The sequence below is a fragment of the Mesocricetus auratus genome, unplaced genomic scaffold, assembly GCF_017639785.1.
Source record: "Mesocricetus auratus isolate SY011 unplaced genomic scaffold, BCM_Maur_2.0 Super-Scaffold_100676, whole genome shotgun sequence".
Taxonomy (NCBI): domain Eukaryota; kingdom Metazoa; phylum Chordata; class Mammalia; order Rodentia; family Cricetidae; genus Mesocricetus; species Mesocricetus auratus.
In genome coordinates this window covers 50484835-50501785 of record NW_024429266.1, presented here as the reverse complement: position 1 = coordinate 50501785, position 16951 = coordinate 50484835, and the positions used below count along the sequence as shown (strand labels likewise).

Genomic DNA, 16951 nt, shown 5'->3' with positions numbered 1-16951 from the left:
ATTTATTTTACATATAAGCGTAAGAGCAAGGGCATGTTCAGTGGCAATGGATTTAAAAGGCAGAGAGACTCTTTGAAATCAATACTGAAGAGTGTGACAAGTGACAGCCAAGTTCAATTGATTGGAGCCTGGATTATGGGGGGAGAGAACTAATTAAAGCCATAATCAAGGAACTGTAGAAATAAAAGTATAAAGAATATATGGAAGTTTAAATTTCTTGGCTGCAGTGTAAAGACATCCTCTTTCATAGAAGACACTTGTGAAAAGCGTGATCCCTGCAACCTACACCTATGGGGAAACACACACATGCAGAGAAAGCTAAACACCGGTAGCAAAATCTCAAAAACTTGGCAATCTCTGTCAAAGTTAATTTGTCCCTGACACCCCATTTCTTTCTGTGTTTTAGGCATCATTTCTGCACACACCCCCAAGCTGGAAACATTTTAAAAATTAATTTTAAAATGGAGATTGTTCTACCAACTTCAGTTCTAGTTTCTTCCATTGCTTTGTTCTCAATGGCTGTCCTAGATGATGTTTGACTATCCTTCCCTCTGTGCTTTTATTACACAATGAGTCTTACGCCCACTGATGGTCAGTATTCTTCTGGGCAGTCAGGTATTGATCAGATCCCACACGAGTTGCAGTCTTAGAATAAAACCTATACCTTGTTCTTTTTCCATACCTTCCTTTCTTATCTCCCTCCCTCCCTTCCTTCCTCCTCCCCTCTTGTTTCTTCCAACTTTCTTCATCAGGTTTAAAGCTGCTGTTAATTCACTTTTTACATTATGCAGAAGAAGAAAAAAAGAGCCCAAATCTCCGGCATCCTTGTGGCTTATCACATATTCCTTCCGCAAAGGTAATCTAGTCTGTGTCATTGTATTTATTGCCCCCAAATCAAAACCAGTTGCCAAAGTAATGAAGGTATATTGGTTTGTGTTGACTTAATCCATGTCAGAGGAGCTGTAGGAGCATATAAGGATAATTTGACCAGTAAAAGGAAAGCCCATAAAAATGATCAAAAAGCCAATAGATACGCTGAGAACACCAAGCTTATTTTACTGAGGATTTATGGCCAACTTATCAGAAAATTATTTGGCCCAAGTCTACATTCAAATAAGTCGCTCAGTAATTCAGCAAAGATTCCAAGCCTTAGGAAAAAAGCCTCCTCTAATGAGATAGCCCAGTAACCCCTAACTTGCAGCACATGTAGTTTAATTTTCAACAGTTGTGGGACTGCAGTAAATTCGGCTTTTGAATCCCTAGTCCCACTTTATACTCAGACCTGCATTAAATTACCCGAGCGTGAATGGCATTGGAGCACAGCCAGCTGCGTTGTCCCTTGACACATCTTTCTAAGTGTTTATTAATCAAATTGAACTTAAATACGGGACACACCCCAGATGGTAGCAAGTGCCAATTCCTGTGTGTCCCCTCCTAGAATAAGGGGATGTCAAATAGTTGGAATCTGCCACACCATGTCAGTTTTGCCCCAGGCTCAGCTCTAGACACTGTATTTTATTGACCAGAATCAAATTGGCTTCCCCTGGCGTAGGTGATAAAGTATGGCGTCAAGTCACCCATGTAAAATGTATAACTTTAACTTTGACAGCCTGTCATTGAAGTCCTTGTTTATATAATCTATTGTGCCATTTAGTCTATTCTTATTTTAAAGAGCAGACATAGAACTAAAGCTCATTCTGTTAGTGTTTCATTGATTGATGTCTATACATCCTGCCTTCCCTTAAATAACCTTGGGAGTGGCAATTTCTATTGTCACTGTCGACTTCTATCAAATTATAAGACTTCCAGTTTTAAACTCTGCCTTGTGGAAGATGAAGGGTGTGCACAATGCTGGAATGGGAAGCGTTTCACAGCAAAGACATTGCTTTTTCAAGTTCGAAACTTGGTCCATTACAGGAGGACCTCTGCTGAGAGGTGGGCTGGACCTGCATTTCCAGCCAGCAAAGATAGGAATCGCCACACTGTGGGGGTTTCTTAAAATTCTATTTCATTTCGGAACTAAAGAGTCTTTCCAGAAGTTGGAGTTTCAAGCTGGTAAAAGTCTAAAATTAGCAGAATTGGGGAAAAAAGTTATGTTTGACTTTACTAACAGTTTGCCTTAGTGTCCAAATACACAACTGGAGAAAATGACCTGTTTACATCAGTGCTGAGGAGTCTAAAGCATTTCTTCTTGGAGTAGACCAAAGGAAAATCTAACAGCATTTCCTACAAGCTTAAAAATATTGCCAAGTTTAAAATCAAAAACACCAATGACAATTTATGCTGGAGAGGATGTGGTGAAAGGGGAACACTCCTCCATTGCTGGTGGGAGTGCCAATTGGTTCAGCCACTTTGGAAATCAGTATGGAGATTCCTCAGAAAAATGGGAATAAACCTACCACAAGACCCAGCAACTCCACTCTTAGGCATATATCCAAAAGATGCCCATTCATACAACAAAGATGTCTGTTCCACTATGTTCATAGCAGCTTTATTTGTAATAGCCAGAACTTGGAAGCAACCTAGATGCCCCTCACCCGAAGAGTGGATAGAGAAAATGTGGTACATCTACACAATGGAGTACTATTCAGCAGAAAAAAATAATGGAATCATGAGATTCGCAGGCAAATGGATGACACTAGAAGAAACCATCCTGAGTGAGGTAACCCAGTCACAAAAAGAGAAACATGGCATGTACTCTCTCATATATGGATTTTAGACAAAGATCTGGGGAGTGCCAGCCTACAATCCTATGGCCAGAGAGTCTGGGAAACAGAAACTTCATTTAGTGGCTGATCGAAAAAGAGGCAGACTCCCTTGGTTAAGTACTGAGCTGAACTCAAGAAAGCCAGTAACAGAGAGGGAGGACTGGTGATCAAAGGGATTAAGACTGGGCTGGTTTAACCCCCAGAAACAGCTGACCAGACAAAGGTTAACTCTTGAATCCCAGGCATCAGCCTGGGAATCCAGCATGGGACTGATCAAGACCCCCTGAATTTGGGTGTCAGTGAGGAGGCCTAGGGAATCTATTGAGCCTTGGGCAGCAGATCAGTACCCATCCCAAGTATACACACGGACTTTGGACTCCCATAGAACAATGTGAGGTGCACTCTCACCCTGAACTCTTGGGGAAGGGTCTAGGCCCTGCCCTATATGAAATGACAGACTATGGACACCCCCATGGAGGGCCTCACCCTCCCTGGGGGAATGAGGGGATAACGGGGGGGGGGGTTGGGGGGAGGGCACGGGAGGAGGGGAGGGAATGGGAGAGGGACCTGGAACTGACTTGTGAAGCAACCTCGTTTCTTATCTAAATTTAAACTGGAAAAAAAAAAGAAGCCAATCACATACACTGTCCAAATTAGACTCTGTTGTTCAGATAACTAGCCACCTACATAAGGAAATAAAATAAGGATTCAAAGCTGAAAAAAATATTGCCAAGTTACAACTAGTCTTTATCTGTAAATTTAAAACAGAATATAATAGCCTGTTATAAAATTTGATCTGATGATGTAGTTGACTTCATTATCTGATGTTTCTGGGTCTCCAAATCTATGTGATGTTTACAGCAATTAGGATACTCAAAATGTCTCCATCACTTTTAAAATAATATCTCTGAGACTTGGTCAATAAAGGACAGGACAAAGAAGACTCCCGCTTCTCTGTGACAATGTGTCAATGATAAATCCCAAGGAAACACCTCTTCAGCACTGATTAATTTTCAGGGCTTCTTGAATAAAATGAAAAGCAGAGCCCCTGTTTCCTACTCAGCTGAGAACCATTTAAGCGAATTAAAGAATGCTCCTAAGCCCTTCATTAAATGTTGTTTATAGAGTTTACTAGAAATAGTCTCAAAACATAGGATTTTCTTTCTGGGTAAGTTTAATGCTACGGACATTTTCTTCCATCTGTGGCATGCCAACATTTGGTCCCTGTCCCCTGTCTTCTCCAGAATTTTGAAGTGATTGTTAAAACAAAATATTTCTTTTCTAATGTTCAATAACCTGAATCTAGGGGGAAGTGTTTTTTGTTGTTGTTGTTGGTTTTTTTTTTTTTTTGTATTCTTAAGTCCCTCAAAGGGACTTAGAATCAATGCGTGCTCTGCAAAGTTCTCATAGCTTAGATCACACCCATTCACTCCTTTAGAAAGTGTTTCCCTTGGGCATGTAACTTTTCTATTCAATTACCATTTAGATTGTGCATCTTGGGGATGTGGCTGGTCTGGGAAGCCCAGGAAGAAACCCATAATCAGTCACCAGGTTTGAAAAATCCTTCCCAGTCCTGTTTACCAGGACACATGCCAATTCTCCAAACACGCTGGGAGCTTGTGTTCTTTTCAGGGCCACTCTGCCTGCACAGCACAGATTAAACACACAGCCTTGGTATTTCCAGTGTTGTGAGGAGACACATTTACATTCCACTGACAGCACTGGGTGTAAAAGGAAGCCATCTGCTGTGATTTAACAACAGGGGGATAGCTGCAACTTCCACAGGAGAAAACATGGAACAGCTCAGCTCAAGTCCTATTCTTTGTGTGGTGGATTCATGATGGAAAAGGAAGTTTTTATTCTTCAGTGGACTTCAGTAGCTGGTCCTCTGTCACTCAGTGTCATTGTCCACTTTTACTCATATTAGTCTGCTACTATCTTAAGGGTTATTTCCTTGGTTTCAGGAGCCTCGAATAGACACGTTATTTTTACTATAAAATTGACAGCTTCATCTTTAATTACTTGTGCATTTGGTCCAGATGATCTGTCTTTCAAACCTCCAGCTCATTTTTGACAATGGAATTATCTGTGAAGTACTTCAGAAGGTGGTATAAGGAAAAGGGGGGAACTAATTACACACTAAGGATTTAATATATCCTGGCATTTCGCATGCCATCTCACTTAAATTTTCAGAATTTAATAACATACAGATTGTTTGAAAAGTGATTTACACAGTCTAGCCAGAGTTATACAGCTGGCAATCTGAAAATTTTCTTATTCAAATTACAGAGTGTGTTCAATCACACGCAGCTGCATCCTCTATAGGAAACTAAGTGGATGCAACCCGAATCTACCCTGTAATTTCACTTGCTAGTAGTGCTTGGCATAGTTACATGGGGGCATGATTGTCTTACATTTCAAGTTTCTTATGCGGAGTATGTTCATAGTTAGAAGTGCTTCTTGCCTTGTCAATTTTTACTTAGTTCTTTTAGGGCTTTACATGTGAGAACAAGCTTCAGTAGAACAGACTGGTGGGTGGGAGGGTTTTGTTTATGAGTTCTGGGAAGGTGCCTAATGCATGGTTGATGGCTGAGAAGTAGTGTTCTCTCTCTCTCTCTCTCTCTCTCTCTCTCTCTCTCTCTCTCTCTCTCTCTCTCTCTCTCTGTGTGTGTGTGTGTGTGTGTGTGTGTGTTCGCAAAAGCTGAAATATCCAGCAGCAGAATAAAGAAAGGGACCCATAATTCACAACTTTCAGTTGTGTGCTTTTAACACCCAGCATGTCTATCAAGAAACAAACCAGCTAAACAATGCAGAAAACCTCCTAGGGCTGCTGCTTGTAGACAACGGCCATGTGCCGCTCTCCAGTCTTAACACCCTGGCTTAGTAGCAGGCGGTGATTAAGAAGGTAGCTATTTGAGCTCTTCACAGTGTCAGGAAACAAAGTATCAAGCCATCAGCTCCCGTTTTAGGTGCAGCACTTAGATTGCAGCCATATATTGCTTCCAACTGTAAATATTAATGGGGAAGCATAGAAGGAGATCCTATTGGCCTTGGCTGCCTGAGCTCAGCATATTACATGCCACTCTGGCACTATTTGCTGAGCTGCAGATAATTGTACGTCTTGTTAACAAGTTTCTGTGTATTTTCACTCCATCAGCAGGTTCCTGAATCAATGCCGATAGTAGGTTTGACTAACATCAGCATAATTTGACTTTGATGGAAAGTTTGAAATTTATGCATAATTAAAAAATATACATCCATTTTCTAATTTCCCAAGAAAGGTAATTAATCCTCTTGGATGTCATAGCATTTATATCCGGTTCCTCAAAACACATGGTTCCTTTGCCTCTGAGTGACTACAGTGCTTCCCTATAGTTTTAGGACAAAGAGGTACATTTAGGAAAAACTAAGAGTGCCTTTGACACTTGACCCATTGTGGAAAAGATTTAAGGTTTCCAAGATCATGGCAGAAGGGCAATGCTGTTATATTCCCTTTGAGGCACTACTAAGTTTCAAAACCATTATATAGTAGCTACCTTTTTCTCATAACCGAATGTTAAAAAGGGAGGCTGGAATATTATTTATGGAGAAACACATTTCATTACAAGTAAAGTATATAAGTTTTATTATTTATAAAATATGCAAAGTATTGTTGAGCATGTAAAGCCTAGAAGTGTTATTATTCATCAAGTATATAAAGTATATAAAAGTGGTGAATTGATTTGATAAGGATGTGGGCACCATGTTCCCTAAAATACACTTACACAGTCTCATTGCAATATCATGTTGTTGCCATGGAAAGATTTAAAAAAAACTTTATCCTATATAGAATAAAGTATTAGATTTGCAAAACACATTAAGGGTCTAATTGTTTTATTCATAAGAAAGCACTTAAATTTCCTTATCAAAATTTTGAATTCTACCCTCTCCTGGGCTTCTAAACTCATGTCACAGAACACTCTTGGCTTAGTATATTTTTAAGGTCCATATGCAGCTCTATTTGGAAAGCTATAGCAAACAACACAGTCTTAAACTTTTATTTTCTTCATCACTCAGGTTGGCTTTGAATTCTTGACCCTCCACATTCAGCCTCTTAAGAGCTAAGGTTGTAGATGTGCTCCATGGTTGACTAGGCCTTTTTTTAGTTCTTTCTGTTCATGTCACTTTGTAATTCTGCTACTTGTGCTACTTTGCAGTCATTCAGGTAACTTTGAGCTGAACTGACAAATGAGATGGCTGTGCAAACCCAAGTGGAACTTCCCAGCAAAAACAAAGAGCCTCACCTGATGCACTGGGAGAAGCTCTCTGTGTTTGCTAGCTAGAAGAGAAGGCTTGTCTGATCTCCATACAGGACCTGCTAGTGCTATCTCGGAACCAAGATTGATTGTGACTGAAATCTGGACTCCTGGGTGAACAAATCTTGATGAGGCAGTGGGATAGATGATGGTGTCTTTGCCTTACTCTGGATTCACCAGTAGTACTGTGTACACTGACTCCCAGATATGGGCCAATTCTTTGCTCACAAAACCCATACATGTGAGCCGCACCTATATATGTGACGCTCTTTCCACCCATTTCAGAATGCCTCTTCTTCAAGGGAAATAGTTTTTCCATCAGAAGGCTGACTGTCCTCCCCAGCCATGGTGGGATCATGTGAAAATCTCCTCTTCTGCTTCAAATCAGGGGATTAATTAAACAATTGCACACATTTCTTCAGCTCACCTCCCAATGTGAGTGTCATCATATGTGGTGTCATTACTTAGGATTCTGAAAATAAAATTTTAAATTAAGATGCCTGTATTGGTTTCTATAATTTGAGAGTCTTTATATTTTTAATTAAGTGGCAAAGCAGTTAAATAGCCAAACAAACACAACCTTCAACCCTAAGAACCTGTAAATTAGGATAATTTACATACTGCCAATGGTGATTAGTTTTTGCATATACAGAACTTGATGTTAAAAACAAGTAGTTACCAGATCCCATTAGGGCATAGAGCAAATTTTGCAGTCTCTTTCCCATTTATGTTGCTTTTTTGCCTCTGGGGCTGTTTTTCAAAATTGTTCACACTATTCAACTGCACGTTGTTGGCCTCATGAAGTACACATGCTTTTGTATATGTAAGGGCATCTACTTAAAAACTCACTTTGCACTTAAGAAATGTCAACTCTTCTAGAACATTCTAGGGCATTTTTACTTGAAACAAGCTCTAAATGTGTCATTGTATAAATTAGAAGCCCAGAGTTACTTATTGAAGAAAATATAAGTGAATTCAGGGTTAGATGTACTATATGCATTTGAGAAAAATATTCAAGTTGTATTGATCCTTGGTTTTTGCAAAGCTAAAAGACACAGTCACCCATGGTTAGTATTAAAGGAAGGACCGGATGGGTGATGCTTCTTGGCATCATGCATATCTCTCTGCAAGAAAAAAGACACAAAAAGAACCCTAGTTCCCTGGTTCTGGAGCCAGCGGTGTCTCCTGTGCCTGGGATAACTCTCCTAGGGCAGCTAGGTTTCTTCTTTATAATCTATGGCTCCCTTAGCTCTGAAAATAGATATGCTCCAACCACCCTCCACTCGGTACCCAGTGGGACCATTTTCTCAAGAGAGTAAACATAGTTTCTCACTGTTGTCTTCTTTAGGATGATGAGTAAAAATTGCATTAGTCTATTACCCCTGAGACTCTTTTTGGTGGCTTGATCCAGGAAATTGGCTCATTTTTTCCTAAAGGGAGGCTTAATTTGATTATATCTAAACCTTCCCAGGCCCAAACTCGTTTTGGTCCTTTGAGAAAAATAGACAGCATCATGCCCTGAAACCTTAATGAATAATAACTTCACAAAAGTATTTGAGTGAAACTATTCTTTAAAAGGTTTAAAGCAAGACTTAGTAACAAAACTATGCCAAGAGAAAATTTTCATTTAGCAAAATTAAAATTTGGGCTGGAAAGGTCCTGTTGTGGTACGTGTTTACTTCCCTTCAAAGCTCATGTGCCGAAACCTAAATGATAGGTGATGACATTAGATGCGGCCTTTGAAGACAGTAAAGTTTTGGGGGTGCAGTCTGCATTGAGACCCCTTTCTGATGTGACGCCACAGGGGCAAACAATGTCTGGTGACATAGAGGTAGGACTTCACCAGACACCAAAGCTTCTGAGGCACTAATCTTGGACTCCCTAACTTTCCAGAACTTGAAATAATGTCTCTCACCACTAAGTATCCCAGGAGAGGGCACACACCAAGAGGGATCTCTTCTAAAATATTTATTTATTTATTTATTTAATGCATATGGGTGTTTTTCCCAGCTTGTACGTCTGGGATCACGTGTGTTGCTGTGCCAGTGGAAGCTAGAAAAGGGGGGGAGTCAGATCCCCCTAACTGCAGTTACAGATGCTTGGGAGTCACCATGTGGGTGCTCAGACTCAAAACCAGGTCCTCTGGAAGAACAGCCCGTGCTCTTAACTGATGAGCCAACTCTCCAGCCCAGAGGGATCCCTTCTAACTAGAAAGTGATAGACAGCCAGCAAAATACCACAAGCTAAGGGAATATTTGCAGGAAGACACAGCACTGACCTATGAGATCTTCCTTTTGTGACCTGATGGTCACAGAAGGTTAAATGGTTACAGCCATAATCTAGCCCCACCCTTAATTTATTTGAGTTTACAGCCTCCTATTTCCCAGCTTTACCTTTCCAGTCATGCGTACCCAAGCCCTGGTCCTCATTCTGAGGAAACAGTATCCCCACTACCCTTCTACCCCTCACTTAGGACATGTTTTCCTCTCCTGAATGTGATCCTGCTTTTTGTTCTGTTTTTTAAAAGAACTTTCTCATATTTCATGCTTTAATTTAATCCCATATCCTCCAAGCAAACCTCTGATGCAATCACTCTTACTGGTTGTCTTTCCGTGAATTTATACTGTGCTCTCAGAAACACAAACTAGGGATTGATTGTTTGGGGGTATATTATTCAGGTACTTCTTGCTTTACGCGGATTATACTTTCCGTGAAACTGCTATGGCGAGGATTATGTATCATATTTCACTGATTCTCTGTCTTCCTTTCTCTCCCCATTCCATCCCCATTGCTAGAGAGATCAAAGAAACACTGTGAAATGGTTACTTTGGGAAGATCTTCATTCTCTAGCGTGCAGGGGAAACACAGAAGGAACAGACTTCAGCCGCTCCCAGTATTGTCATGAGCATTGGACTTGCTGCCTTGCAGCCCAGAATATCAGCAAGTCCCACAGGGAGTGGTAAACGGCAAATGCCGAAGGATGAAGGTGACATAGAGTGAGGGTGGGTTAGCAGTGAGGAGGTGGGCGTGGACAGCCCAGTCCCTTGCAGGAAAGGGGAGAGTACTTGGAAAAGATCGTGTGGGTCTTTTCTGACCGTGAGATTTGTGAAATGCGGTCAGCGTTGAGTTTACTGAGGGCACATTCGATGCATGCGCAGAAATCCCTACCCACAGTCCCCAGATCTTTAGACTCCGGGGCTCTTTCCACCCACGAACACAACGGCTTTTTTTCTGGATCCTCATCTGTCCTACAGCCATTTGTTTTTCCTTGGCATGTTGCTCTGTCCTGTTGCTGAGGGACTCCAGCCTTATGCTGTAAAGTTCGTTCCCTTACTCCTCCCTGTAAAGCCGGTTCCATGATCCCTAAGGAAGCCCATGGCTTTAATGGTTGCCTCCCAGGTTGTCCCTTCTCTACATTCAGAAATAAAACCCAGTTACAGAGAGAAATAAATCATCAGTCAAGGCCATTATAAGCATAACGAACCTCCAGCACTGTATGCACTCTGAGTTCTCTCTGATAACAGGCACAGGATTTTATTTGCAAATTAATTTCCCCAGCGAAAAACAATTTAAATTCACACTTTGAAAACAGAGAATCATACAACACAAAATGTATATCAAGGGAAATGTGCTTTTATTTTGTGAAGAAAACACTTCTTCACTATTTAAATTCCTGACTGAATATCCTCCGTGTGTGAGGTTCGCCTGCCCTCCTACCCCAGCAAGGTTACCCTTTCCTCTCCAAGATACCACATTCCCACCACCCATCCATCCATTCCTCCAACAAACACTGCATGCTCTTTGCAGGCATGATTGACTGCCTTGAATTCGTAAACATAAGGAAGACATGCTGCCGTGTCTTTGGGTTCCCATCAGGAAAAGGGGCTGACTAATTTCTAAGAAAGACTATCATAGATAATAAGATAAATATACTTAATGACTCTGAGTAAACACTCTTCAGACCTGAGGCATTGCTGCCATTGTAAAAATGCACAACAGAGGAGTGTTTGAACTGCTTGGGGGAATAGACAGCACACATGGGGATCACAGGAACTGAGCAAAGAATTCTTTATTGGAAGGTTTTGGCGACAAATGTCTTCCACTAGGCAGAGGAGAATGAAACAAGTATTTTATAAACAGCAAGGGGCATGAGGTTTTCAAAGGTGCCGTGCTACTTGGCTCTTACTGGTTTAATGCAGGAGGATTAGAGTTCTACACATTTTTAATGGTCAAACCATGGATATCTTCCTATGAAGAGAAAGTACCTTTCTTTTTCCAAGTACCCAAGATTTTGAGCAACATCACCCACTGATATAAGGAAATGGTCTGATAAGTATGGAGGAGATCGACTCAGATGTAGCCTGGAGGCCAGCTCTGACATGACCTGGGTGTCTGTGTGATTTTGTCACAAGTTAGGTCTTTATGGATCTAAACCTCCTCTGAAATTTGTTCTGGAAAGAGCCCGTCTGTAAGAAATTTCAATTCAACATGAACAACGTGATTTCTCTGAACTTTGAGTCGTGGATGCAATGCTACATGTTGATTGCAATTTCTGTAACAACAACCCAGTTTGCTTATACAAAAATGATAAAAATAGAACTTAGTAAAAATCTCTTCTATTTTTAGTTATTATACATGTATTTATTGCTTCTTCTCTGTATATAGTTGGTCTTTCAATGTTTTTTCTTTTTCTTTGGTCTTTTTGTTTTGTTTTAGAATTTTTATTCTTTTTCTTTAAATCTTTAGTTAATCTTGCTCTGCAGCCTGGACTGCCACGGATCTTGCTGTAGTTTGATATGGTTTCAAGCTTGTGATCCTTCTGCATCAGTCTTTCCTGTCAAATTATAAGGCCATACTATAATAACCAGCACTTGTAATTAACTTTAAATAGACTAGAAAATTTCATATGAAACAAATCTGTGCTTCACTAGTTAACAACTGTAAGAAAAAATAATAGCCATTAGAGTTATTAACCTTTTAAACAAACACACTCTTCAAAGTTTTTGATGCTTAAGAAGATCATATAGAAAAGCATTTATTCCTTAAATAACTATTTTAAGCATGAAAGTTTTAAGTGATTATAATAAAACAATTGCCAGTTGTAAATCAGTTATCTTTTTTAAAGGTGATTTTATTTTACCTTCGGTGTGTGTGTCTGTGTGTGTGCACATGTGAGTGTAGATACCAGCAGAGGCCAACACTGAGTGTCAGTTTTCCTGGAGCTGGGGTTACAGTGAGTTCTGATCTCTGAAGGAGCAATAAATAAGGCTCCTGAGCCTTTCCTATAGCCCCACAAATCAGCTCTCAGTATTTATAATTGTTAAATTTGTAGCATAAGTAATTTTTAAAAAAAATTTCACATTATGTAACATTTATGCCTCCCTACGTGTTGTTGGTCAGGGGGATCTCAGATGCTCCACCAAACAGCATTGAAGCTATGGCCATTGCTCTTGGCTGTCACCCAGAACTTAATGATAAGACCTAAAGACAGACTTCCGTCACCTGACATAGGTAAATCAGCTGGAACTATGATGGAGGTTTCTTCACTGCAGGCTTGTATTCATGGTACCAGAGAGTGCCATGCACATAGCTGTGGAAAAAACTGTCAGTGGTCAAAGCCAACTCTAAACCCGAAGAGGTATGAGGGATTAGAGTTAGCTGAGACCAAACTCTAGTCAGGTAAAATGTGCCCTCAGATGAAATAGTGCCATGACTATTATGGGGAGAGCTAACTTCATTCTGATTGGATTTAAGACCTGCTCCAGAGAAGGGAACTCATGCATTTATCAGTTGCATACTAGCAGGTCCCAGCATGATCTATCACAATTCCATTTTTGACTGTTGGCAGCAATGCCAGAAGTTCTCATAAAGAATAAATAAAGGGAGTATGGTTGTAGAGATGGCCAGAAGGTAAAGTCATTTGATTCCAATTCTGATAACCTGAGTTCAATCTCTGAGACCCACAGGATGAAAGGAAAGAACAGTCTCCTGCAAGTTGCCTTTTGACATTCAAGCGTGAGCCAATTCGGGTACTGTTAACTGGGTACCAAATCTGTACCTGTCTAGGTCATAAGCACTGGGGAGAACATAGTAGTTTTTAGTCTGCTAAATGCACAGTAATAAACTGTACTGCAATTTAGTATACATGCCCCATATATTAGTGCGTCCCTTAATGTTCATCAAAGCTTATTTTGCAGTTGATGTTGATTATATAGAGACCCACATCTGCCAGCATACAGAAGAAAAGACTGTGGGGTATCCAGCTCTAAATGGGATATTTGTGCCATACCATTTCCCTGGAAGACACAGTGATGATTGAGGAGGAGGGGGCAGAAAGATTATCGGAACCAGAGGTAGTGGACAGCAAAATACTATTTGCTAGACATGACAGTGCTGTTGCATAAGTGAGTGACTGAGACTATATGTGCATGACCTGCACAAGAACAAGCCAACCCAAACACCAACTTGGCTAGAGGAGGGGCTTATGAAGCCCCATCCCTAGCTAAGGAGCTACTGGCAACTGAAGGCTGCTTGGGGAAGAAGAATAGGTTTTCTTAAAAGATGTAGGCCCTGACAGACTGTCTATCCATTCTTTGGTAGGATGTCTTTCACCCATGTGCAGACAGTTTTTGCTCAATAGATTCATTGGTCTTGAAAAAAAATTACCTGACATTATAAAGGAAAAGTGTTGATGGGATAAAGGAGGAAACATAGGGAAGCATTACTTTAATAATTTAATTCACAAATAGTGATAATTATGTTTTTAATGTTTTGTGGTTGCTGTACTGTTTTACATTTTCAGTAGCACCGTTCCAGTTTCTCTCCATCCTAACTGGTACTTGTTGCCTATTGTTTGGTTAGTTATAGTCATCTTAGCATGTATGAGGTGGTATTTCACAGTGGTCTTGATTTACAGTCCTTATTATGATTATTGATGCTAGGCATCTTGTCATATACCTGCTGGCCATTTATCCTCTTTGGACAAATATATAGCACTATATTTATTTGCTCCTGAATACTAATCAGTGAAAACTCTATGGTAAGTAACAGTGCTTTTTAAAATTATAATTGGAAGAGAATGTCATTATGGGGGTGTCTTTCTGCAGGCCAAATTCAGCACACAAGACATTGCCATACAGCCTAAGACTGCTGTGCCACTGGCCAGGGCTCTGTTTGCAGGAAGAGCCTGGGGACGTGGGCCAGTCGGCATTGTCCTTGACATCAGCCTTTGCAACTAAGCACAACTCTATCCTTTCAAAAGCGATTTATGATTCTGTCATTCATAAATTATTTCTAGTCCTTGCTGCATTTATTTTCATTTTCTGCTTCTTTCTCGGGTTAATGAAAGCTTATTTTTACTATGTGAAGGAGATTTTCCCACCTCTTGCTGTACTTACTGGGCATCAATGAATGCCTACATCCTCAAATGCTGGGGCTTCAAAAGTTCCCTTGGATTGACCCATCAACTAACTTCTAAGTATGCTCTGTTGTTTGTACAGCCAGGGTAAAGATGGACTTTGCCGCTAGATGTGTCTGTTCGTTCCTCAAGTCCTTTCTATTTTGTTTTTCTTGGCCCTCTTTTCTCTATAGCTTTTACTTGTATCTTCTGGAAATTTGGCAACTGACACTACAGGAACAAAGTTTTGGGGCTGAACTGAAAAGAATGAACATTACCACCCAGTCTGGTTCACAGTATCAGGGAAACGCATGCCCATCACACTGCAGTCCCTTCCTGAGTCTTAGCTCACAGACCACAGCTCTTTCCTGAGCATGAAATTTGGAAATGAAAAGCTTGATTCAACTCCAGGTCTAACGCTCCCCAACTGCACAAACTTGAGTAACCTATGCAATCCCTTTTATGTTTCCATTTGTTCATTTAAAATAAGGGTTAAAAGCTCTCTCAGAATTATTGTAAGAGGGAAAAAATTCTGGAGTCATAAATTCAATCTTTCTTAAACAGGAGACAGTTTGTAGTAGTTGTAAATATGGATTATTTCTAATTGCACCAGAATCTCTCCCATTTCTGCATTTTCATAGCATGTTTAGTGAAAGTGGAATGCTTTTAGAAATTTCTCTCTACAAACCCTGTTTATGTGTTTCTAAATTGCAAATGAGAAAGTTTTCAACTAAGCATACTTTCCTGTTTTATACTTCATGCATTTAATACAAATAAATGGTAAATAAACAAGTGTGTTGGAGTAACTTACCTTGAAATCAATCTATAGTGTTGTGCAGCAGAGCCAGGCTAGTGGTTTAGGTCTGTGATCCCAGACGCTTGAGGGTCAGGAGGATCACAAATTGAATGGCAGATGGCAGAAGGATCATACATTCAAGGACTGCCTGAGCTCTGGAGTGAATTCAAGGCCAATCTGGGAAACTCAGTGAGACCCTCTTTTAAAATAAATAAAAGTTAAAAAGAGACTGTAGGATCTACCTTAGTGGTTCAATACTTACTTAGCACCTGTGGGAGCCTTAGATTCATTGTTCCCATCATTAAGATGGATATTGTTATATGTATCTCATAAAGTTGCTGGAAATATTTATTAAAGGAATGAGATACAGGGACCTGAATCTCTTTTGTCTCCTCACCCTTCCATTATATTTATCAAGCTGGATTTATCTTTATTTTTTTCACTTTCCTAAGATCTTTACATTAAAATACGAGCTTTCTTCTCCAGCTGAGCAAGATGCCCAGAGGACATAAGGCTGAGGGGAAGAAGGTGGCCCTAGCCCCTGCTGTCATGAAGAAGCTAGAGGTCAAAACATTGCAAATCCTCTGAGAAAATGCCTACCAACTTCAGTATTGGATAGGACAAAGGGACATCCTCGTTAGACTGCTCAAAGTACCTGCTGCCATTAATCAAGGCACCCAGACTTTAGACCAGTAGAGCTACCCAGCTGCTTAAGCTTGCCCACAAGTACAGGCCAGAAAGGAGGAGAAAAAGCAGAGTCTGATGGTCCGTGCTGAGATAAAAAGCTGGTGGCAAAGGGGATGTCCCCACTAAGAAATCACCTGTCCTTCAAGCAGGGGTCAACACAGTCACCACCCCGGTAAAGAACAAGAAGGCTCAGCTTGCGGTGATCATACACAATGTAGACCCTATTGAGCTTTGGTGTCCTACCTGCCCTGTGTCACAAGATGGGAGTCCTTACTACAGGAGGCCAGGCTGGGGTAGCTGGTCCCTTGGAAGACATGTACCATGGCTGCCTTCCCACAGGTTAACTCAGAAGACAACGGTGCTCTGGCTAAGCTGGTGGGACCTATTAAGACCAATTACAATGACAGATACAATGAGATCAGCTGCCACAGGGGAGGCAACACTCTGGGTCCTATATCTGAACTTGCTACTAAAGTGAATTAAATGCACACTGCTAAGCTGTCTGTACAGAAATATAATTGAAAAATTGCCCTCCAAAAACATAAAATAGTATGATAATGTTCATGACATCTCCCTTCAAGATGTTTTAACGTCTTTAGAATGACTATATTTTCATGGATATAGGGCCAGTGCTGATTGAACTTTATGCATTTTTATTCTTCAAAATTAGTTTCATCTGTAGAGGCAATACAGTGTTTTAGGCTACTGGGAGAATCCTATTTGTAACCTGTCTGGAAGGTGGAGAAATGATTTACTGTGTCAGGGTAGGGAAGGAAAGAATATCGAACAGTGAATTGGGAGACCTGATATGTTGAAGATTTGTGGGTGTGTATGCCCTCTTGCATGCACATACTCTCATGTGTGGGGTACTGGTGGAGGCCACAAGGAAGTCTCAACTTCCTTGGAGCTGTAGTTACAGCTGCACCCCAGATGCAGGTGATGGAGCTGAACTGTCTGCTGAAAAAAACAGCAAGTGCTTTTATCCAGTGTGCCACCTCTGAGCCCCAAGACTCAATATTTTATAACTTAATTCAGGCACCCCCCTCTCCATACTTAGATTCTTGTTCTT

At 40.6% G+C, this 16951-nt stretch overlaps 1 protein-coding gene across 1 annotated transcript in view; it reads right to left on the bottom strand.

The window, feature by feature from the left end:
* Positions 1-16951, bottom strand: part of Crb1 (crumbs cell polarity complex component 1) — a 140608-nt gene that overhangs the window by 8879 nt on the left and 114778 nt on the right. The window lies entirely within an intron of this gene.